Source organism: Rhagoletis pomonella, unplaced genomic scaffold (genome assembly GCF_013731165.1).
Source record: "Rhagoletis pomonella isolate Grant_MI unplaced genomic scaffold, Rhpom_1.0 Rhpom_scaffold_00792, whole genome shotgun sequence".
Taxonomy (NCBI): Eukaryota; Metazoa; Arthropoda; class Insecta; order Diptera; family Tephritidae; genus Rhagoletis; species Rhagoletis pomonella.
The window spans coordinates 55,236-62,727 of NW_023459346.1; the positions used below are offsets into that span (position 1 = coordinate 55,236).

The 7,492-nt window shown below is 38.4% G+C and overlaps 1 long non-coding RNA gene across 1 annotated transcript; it reads left to right on the top strand.

The window, feature by feature from the left end:
- Positions 1-2,228: 2,228 nt before the first annotated feature.
- Positions 2,229-4,256, top strand: LOC118751552. Its single transcript, XR_004994548.1, has 2 exons — positions 2,229-3,719; positions 3,777-4,256. It is a non-coding gene; the product is annotated as an uncharacterized LOC118751552 (long non-coding RNA).
- The last annotated feature ends 3,236 nt before the right edge of the window (positions 4,257-7,492 follow it).

Consider the following 7,492-nt stretch of genomic DNA (forward strand, 5'->3'; position numbering starts at 1 on the left):
GCTACTTTTGGACATAAAATATCAATAAAAAACATTTTGTTAATTTGTTATTTATTTTTATTTTATTTTTTTAATTGTAATTTATTTAATTTATATTCACCTGGGAGTGGCCAGAAGTGATTCTTGTGCGTACGGTTCAAATCGCAGCTCACAAAGTCCGGTTATTTATGACCACGTATCCTCTGGATAGCAACCAAACACCCGTTTGGGAGCGAGCTAAAGTGGGAAGGTGTAAAACTTCGCGTGCGATGGGATTAGGTCCCGCCACGTTAAAACCCCGCCCATTGAAAAAGTTCAACAAGCCTCGGATGAACCCCCTTTTTTTGATGACGACCACGGCAAGCGTATAAAGGACTATTATTTGAGGGTATGCACCTGGAATATCCGGACCCTTAATGGGGAAGGTGCATCTGCCAGGATGGTTAATGTCCTCGGGAAGACAAGGGCCACCGCCATCCAAGAAGTGCGATGGACGGGGCAAGGAAAAGTAAGTGTGAAGCCTTGCAACGTCTACTACAGTTGCCACGTAAAGGAGCGAAAATTCGGTGTTGGATTCGTGGTAGGAGAGAGACTCCGTCTCCGAGTAGTTCACCCCGGTGGACGAACGTCTAGCCACAATCCACATCAAAGCGAGATTCTTCAACATCTCGCTCATCTGCGCCCATACCCCGACGGAAGAGAATGACGAGGCGTTTTAATGCCAAGGTGGGCAAGGAAGGAATCTTTGACGCCACTGTCGGAAAATTCAGCTTCAACGACGAAACGTCCGATAACGGACTGAGGCTGATCGACTTCGCCGGGACCCGAAACGTGGTAATATGTAGTACTAGGTTCCAGCATAAGAACATCCACTAAGCTATATGGCTGTCTCCAGATCGAAAAACGAGAAACTAAATCGACCATGTTGTGATAGACGGAAGGCACGCTTCCAGCGTTTTAGACGTACGTACACTCCGAGGGCCAAACATCGACTCGGACCACTGTCTTGTAAACAAGATACGCACCCGCCTCTGTGCAGCAAAAAATGTGCGCCCAACAATACAAGGAAAGCTTAACGTCGAAAAGCTGCAATCACAACAGACGGCCAATTTATTCGCCACTCGACTCACATGCCTGCTCTGAGAGCTCTCTTCAACAATCCGACATAACCAAGCAGTGGAACCACATTTCCCGATCATTAAGTACCGCCGCCGAAGAAGTAGTTGGATTTTAGCGAGCCCGAAAGGACAACTGGTACGATGAGGAATGTCAAGAAGCCGCAGAGAAAAAGACGTCGCCTATAGTGCCACGCTACGATCGGGCGCAACGCGAGCCATGTGGGACCGTTATAGGAAACTGAAGAAGGAAGCGAGACGTATTTGCCGCAATAATTAAAAAAGAGCCGAAATGCGTGAGTGCGAAGAGCTTGAGATGCTTGCAAATACAGTCACCACAAGTGAACGATACTTATAACAGCTCATACTGATATTGACTTCGGCAAAACAGTATTCGGAGTAAACGTGCACGAAACCAGCAACCGCCGTATTTGAGCGACTGCCGAAAGCACGATACTGCATTTGGACGGTTGCCGAAAACACGAGAGCTCATTTGGACGGTTGCCGAAAACATGAGAGCTCATTGGGATGGTTGGCGAAGGTAAGACGCCGAAGTTCATTTGTTGCAGAAGTCGTTTGACTTGTTGCTGAAAGCCATTTCATTTGTTGCTGAAGGCATGTTTGATGGATTGCCGAAGTCATGATACTGTATTTCAAAAACAATTCAACGACATTTGCTTGTTTGAAATGAAGCATTGATATGTACATACATACATACATACGTACGTATGCACATTCCTCACAACTAGCCTGCCAACACGCTCTTGGCGCCAGCAGGGAGTAAAGAAATTGAATGGTAGACGCGCTGTAAATACATACATACATACGAGACGATAAAATACCCTTTACTACATTCGTCGTGCCTTCGGCAACAAGTCAAATGGCTTTCAGCAACAAGTCAAACGACTTCTGCAACAAATGAACTGCGGCGTCTTGCTTCGCCAACCATCCCAATGAGCTCTCATGCTTTCGGCAACCGTTCAAATGCCGCGTTTGCTAGTTTCGTGAACGAGCATTCAGAATACTGTTTTGCCGAAGTCAATATCAGTATGAGCTGTTATATGTATCGTTCACTTGTGGTGGCTGTATTTGCAAGACAGCACGCTATGTCATCCTGTAATTTCTTTTAGGTATCGATACTACTAAGTCAACGCGCTGCTCAGTCATACAAAGCAGCAGTATTGATTGAGTATGCAATAGTTGGCGTTCAACGCAAGCCAGTCTCTGGTAGGGCTAACTTGAAACCATGCACCATTGGCGACAGAATTGAGATATTGAAAACGGTACAACGTAAATAATTGTAGATTTTTTGTTGCATATTTGTTGTGGAAAGAAAAAAATTGTAGTCTCGTTTTTTAAGAAAAAATGGTATGTAGTGCTATTTTGACTCCTTACACGTAGTCGATAGAATTAAGATATCCTTTATGTCACTATGCCATTAATTATGGGCTACATTCTGCACCCCGTCGGGAAAAGTCCCGATTTCCGAATTAAGTTCCGAAGAAAAAATTGTTTGCATTCCATTCTCCGACGGAGATGTATAAGTTGTTCGAATTTTCGAAGTTATTTGTCATTTACATCTTTCAAGTGACAGCTTATTTTGAAAATAGAAAGCAGTTGCAAGAATGAGTTATTTTAAGAAAAAAGCAAAGAAAACGTTGTAGCAATAAAAAAAATGCTAAAAATTATGGAATTCATTGCTGCTGGTATTTTATTAATCGAAGAAGATGAATATTCAAGGAGTAACGCAGAAAATATAAAACGACAACTTAGAGACGCCTGCGATCCCTTTCAGTTGAATGTTAAGGCGTAAGTGTAAGACAGATATCAACATTTAAAAATTACAATTAGGTTTCTTTCAGATTTAAAAAGAACTTTCCGACAAGCAAAGATTCCTTTAAATATTTGCTAAGAATATTGGATCAAGAGTTCGGTGGCCCGACAAAGAGTTCATCAATAACGAGTCTGAGCCGCTTGGTAGCTTTCTTAAGGTTTTTTGCAGAAGGAGGCTACCAACACGGAGTTGGTAAGGACTATGATGTCGGAATGACGCAGCCCACAGTATCGAAGACAATATCGCTGCTATTAAATGTTTTTGAAAGGAAGGTTTGCCAAATCTTGATAAATTTTATTATGGACGAGTCGGAAGTAGTAGAAGCAAAACAAGATTTTTACTCAAAGGCAATGTTTCCAGGAGTAGTAATGTGTAATGACGGTACTCACGTTAAATTAACAGCACCTTCGCCGGAGACGTTTCTATTTTTCAACCGAAAAGGCTGTTATAGTCTTATGGCCTTATTCATAAAAAATAAAATAGGTTCAAAGAGCTCTCTAAAGTGACATTTCCATACAAAATTTCGATTTATAAAGCAGTTAAAGTGTTCTTTATTTTTTATGAATTTGTGTATTAATGTAATGATAGTAAGTTTGATATAATTATGTATATACAAAGTAGATATGTATGTATGTAACTTTTGAACGTAACGTTTTAATTTATTTTAGATATGCGACCATAAGTTGAGAATAAGAGCAGTAGATGCACGGTATCCAGGACGTAACCATGATAGCCATATTTGGAAGTTAAGCGGCAATTTAGAGAAGGAAATACTAACACGTGGCTTCTTGGTAGTAAAAAGCTGTACCATGTAGCTTACAGATAAATATTAACAAATATTCTTCTAGGCGATGCCGGCTACCCACTCGAACCTAGGCTTATGACCCCTTATAGAAGTGCAGCTGCAGAGTCGCCAGAAAGAATTTTCAATGATTACCATTCAAAAACACGAAGTGTGGTAGAAAGAATAATTGGTGTGTGGAAAAGCCGATTCCGATGTGTTTTGGGGGAACGAGCTTTAAATTATGTTCCTCTAAAGGCCTGCCAAATTGTAAACGTGGCTTGTGCTCTCCACAACATATGTATTCACTTCCGCGATGACCAATTTGAACCGTTGCCTGAGAGAGATGATGTGGAAGAAATTGAGCCCGATTATGACCCGGAATTTGAGAATCTTCGGAGTGATGCTGAACGAACACGCCAAAGAATTCTTGCAACTTTTGCGTTGTGAGTGTAACCAAACCATTAGAAAAGCTTTAAATGTACATAGTATTTACCTAGAATATATCTTATCTGGAAATAAATGAAAACTTGTGTCCTTACTTCAACTCTTATCTTAATTTATTAAAAAAGAAAATAAATATGAACATTCCATTTCTCTAAAAAACATAATCAACTAAAAATATACGTTTAATATTTACATCTCTCACTCGCCTCAAATTTTGCTTGTTTTAATTCGAGTGCTATAGCTTCTAATTCTGGCGCTTTTTTTTTTAATTTATTGCGTTCCCTTAAAGCAATTTCTTTGACAGCATTATGTCGCTTAAATTCCTTCAGTTTTTCTTTTTCTATTTCACATAGTTTTTCTATGCCGCGATAAACTCCTGCCTTCCACCGAAGCTTAACCCACCTTGAAGGCCTGAGGTGCAAGTTTCTAGCCCGGTCAGCGAAATCACTTTATCTTCTAAGGAGCTTATGGGCCTTTTATTAAAACTACCCCAGTAGCTCGAGACTCCATTTTGTTGTGGGAAAGCTTCTTTTTAACGTAGCTCTTCCAATCAAGCCATGTCTGAAACCAAAAGATACGTTAATAAAAATTTAAAGCAAATTGTCATCAATTGTATATATAACCTTTCGCCACCCTGCCCAGTCCCTGCATGGTGGTCCCAAAGCATTCAGCTCGTTAGCGGCTTGCTTCCAAAAGTCTTCCACATCACTTCGACCTGTGCAATGTCCTTCCTGTTGCTGAGTAGCTCTACCAACAATTCGTATTGGCTTGGATTGGTGTTCCTCGGCCTATTATGCATATATTTCATATAAATACAAACGCATAAAGTATTTGTACAATTTTGTACATACATTTTATTTAATTCACAGTACTTAAATGTGAAAAATTTAAGCAGATTCCGACGTTGATCTTCTTTCGGGAAAAACTACCTACGAATAACTGTTGCGAAGTGATCCGGAATACATACACTTGAAACTTGAATTTTCGTAATTTTGGAAAATTCGAATAACAGTTCGGAGACTAGAATGCCAAGGTTGCCACTGTTCTTTTTTCGTAACTACGACGGAAATTCGACGTGGTGCAGAATTAGGCCCTATACCTTTTGACTTAAAAATTTGTTCTGAAAATAAGAAATTTGTCGCATTCGTTTTTCTCGGAAAAATTTAGTTGACCGTTTTTCGAACAAGATTTAGGCCCCTATTGCGAGTGTCGACTGGCAGTAGAATAGAAATTTGTCGATCGATTCGATGATCTTTTATTTTGCTATTGTGTAACTTGATCGATAAAAATTTGTACTATTGTGAATGGTTGACTGAATTGTGAACAGCTGTTTGTTTGTTTACATTTGTTTCTTTAGTGTTTCATTTACATCATTTTTAAAATAATTGCTTTATTATAAAATTTAAAAAATTTATAAGTAGAAATATGGTTAGTGATGAGAAAGATGATGTGGAAGCTAATAGATTAGTAGAGTTGGCTAAAGCATGGACGGAATTATGAAATTTGTCGTGTATGTACATATGTGAATTTCATGAATAGAAGTTACCTTCCAGATGCTTCATGGTCTATAGGTTTTACAGGTTTTTGCAGGAAAAGCGGTTTTCCTCATTAATAAACTTTATGGAAGTTTAAGAAATACGGTGCGGTTTAGTTATTTGTACAATTATGTTGGGTATTTGTGTCCAAACGCGTGAGCCGAGTTTAAAAACTTTAACATACAAGTGTAGTGAAAGAATTAAACTTTAATTTAAAATAAAGATTTCAAATTAGCGAGCACTAGTTAATTAATAAATTATGCAGTTTTTTGGAAACTTTGATGTTGGTTCTGCGCAAAAACACTGTGGATAACGTAGTCGGACTTATATGCACAAGATATATTGCATATCTTTCACAATAGAAGCGGAGCTTCCGCCCCTACTCTTTCCGAAAATTCCTATGCCTATGTACTCATTCTCCTGCATCACCTATATAGTTTTCTCTTTCCACAACAAATTTACAACAAAAAAGCTACAATTGATGCCGTTTTAATATTTTCATTATCTCAATTCTATCGACTAGGTGTATAGTGCCAAGTAAGTACTAAATATCATTTTTTCTTAAAAAACGTAGCTACACATTTTTTCTTTCCACAACAAATTTACAACAAAAAAGCTACAATTAAAGCCGTTTTAAGATTTTCGTTATCTCAATTTAATCGACAAAAGGGCATGCTAAATTTTGTTCGAAAAATGTCCAAGTCGATTTTTTTCCAGAAAAACGAAAGCTAAAATGTTTTCCTTTCACAACAAATTTTTATGTCAAAAGCTACAATTAATGCCATAGTAACATATTGGATATCTCAATTCTATCGACTAGGTGTCAAATTAGCACTACATACCATTTTTTCCTTAAAAAGGAAAGCTACAAATGTTCTCTTTCCACAACAAATTTACAACAAAAAAGGTACAATTAATGCAGTAGCTAACTTTTCCAATTTCGAAAGGTGTAGCGCTAACTTGACACACGTGGGCCGGCCTGGCTTCAATCTCGTTTCAACTCAACATCAAAAAATAAAAAACAAAATAAGCTTTTTCTAATAGCTGTCGCCCCTCGGCAGGCAATGGTTAACCTACGAGAGTATTTCTACCATGAAAAACAGCTTCTACTTTAATTTTTATGTCAAAAGCTACAATTAATGGCATAGTAACATATTGGATATCTCAATTCTATCGACTAGGTGTATGGTGTCAAGTTAGCATTACATACCATATTTTTTTTTAATTACAGCTAAAAATTTTTGTCTTTTCACAACAAAGTTACAACAAAAAAGCTACAATTCCGTAGTTAACTTTTCCAATTTCGAAAAGTGAAGTGCTTACTTGACAGACGTGGGCCTGGGTTCAATCCCGGTTCAACTAAACATCAAAAAATAAAAAACAAAAAAGCTTTTTCTAATAGCGGTGGAGATATTTAGAGATGCCTTTTTAAGATATAATCGCAAAAATTTGTAAACCTCATATAGATTTTTTTTGGCGAAGGCGTTTTAGCGATCGCGAAAGGTGGAATCCGGCTGCTGATCTCCCAGTGAATGTGGGATTTCTAGCGCGACGAAAATTCAGTCCTAATGTCGCTCGTTTCTGAAAAATTGACAGCGTGTGATAAGCTTGTTGCAGCGTGTGAACAGCTCATGATCGGGAATACCCAGGGTATTACGGGGCGTAGAACTGCCTCGGTACTTAATATTTCTACACTTAGCGTAGAAATAACGACTACATTAAAAAGTTAGATAAGGAGAGATGGTGGTGGATAGAATGCAGGTACGAAAAGTTTAACGTTTTAAAAAGAAATACTTTTCGT